Source organism: Otolemur garnettii, unplaced genomic scaffold (genome assembly GCF_000181295.1).
Source record: "Otolemur garnettii isolate 467f Iridium unplaced genomic scaffold, OtoGar3 scaffold00006, whole genome shotgun sequence".
Classification (NCBI taxonomy): Eukaryota; Metazoa; Chordata; class Mammalia; order Primates; family Galagidae; genus Otolemur; species Otolemur garnettii.
Window position 1 is genome coordinate 27,157,063 of NW_003852401.1, and position 1,350 is coordinate 27,158,412.

Sequence of the window (1,350 nt, forward strand, 5' to 3'; positions counted from 1 at the left end):
TCACTTTGTCACCCTTGGTAGAGTGCTGTGGTGTCATAGCTCACAGCAACCTCAAACTCTTGGGCTTAAGCAATCCTCTTGCCTCAGCCACCTAAGTAGTTGGGACTCCAGGCACCTGCCACAACACCCAGCTATTTTTAGAAGTCTCACTCTGGCTCAGGCTGTTCTCGAACCTGTGAACTCAGGCAATCCACCTGCTTCAGCCTCCCTGAGTTCTAAGATTACAGGCATGAGCCACTGCACCCGGCCTTATTTATTTATATATTTTTTGAGACAGAGTCTCACACTGTTGCCCTGGGCAGAGTGCCCATGGCATCATAGCTCACGCCAACCTCAAACTTTTGGACTCAAGAGATCCTCCTGCCTTAGCCTCTCAAGTAGCTGCAATGACACACGCCCACTATGCCACCCAACTAATTTTCTCTATCTAGTTTTAGTAGAGATGGGGTCTCACTCTTGCTCAAGCTGTTCTCCAAATCCTGAGGGCAAGCAATCCACGTGCCTTGGCCTCCCAGAGTCCAAGGATTACAGGCGTGAACCAGTATGCCCAGTCTGGAATTTAAAAATTTTTCAGAAATATGATACATCTGGTATACATTAATACATAGTACCTCCAGAAAAGAGTGGGGTGTACCCTAAAATCAAATACATGGATATCTCTCCAGTGAATTATATGATTATCTATACCAAATAGAATAAATAAGGATCATACGTTGATTTATAACAGTTCAGGCCATATTTTGTTGCCAAATTAGTCTAATCTGGGCATCAAACTTTTGATTTCAGAGATAAAACTCCAAAATTTCAGAATTGTGGCTAAGGGATCATGGAGCTATATAGATTTTTGTGTGTAGGAAAGATCACTCATGTGACCCGGGGAGAACAGAGGCTTTCTTGCATGTTATACACCTGAGAAATAGTTGTCAGCAATTAATGAAGGCAATGAATGTGCTCTCTCTCTACATATATATATATTTTTTAAGAGACAGAATCTCATTTTATCACATTTGGTGGAGTGCCGTGCAATCACAGCTCACAGCAACCTCCATCTCCTGGGTTTATGTGATTCTCTTGCCTCAGCCTCCCGAGTAGCTGGGCCTATAGTGTCCGCTACAACACCCGGCTATTTTTTTGTTGCAGTTTGGCCAGGGCCAGGTTTGAAGCTGCCACCCTTGATGGGGCCGGTGCCCTACCCTCTGAGCCACAGGTGCTGCCCACTTTTTTTTTTTTTTAGACACAGTAGAGTGCTGTAACATCATTGTTCACAGCAACCTCAAACTCTTCCGCTTGAACAATCCTCTTGCTTCAGCCCTCTGGAGTAGCTACAGGACTACAGGTGCCTGCCAACAC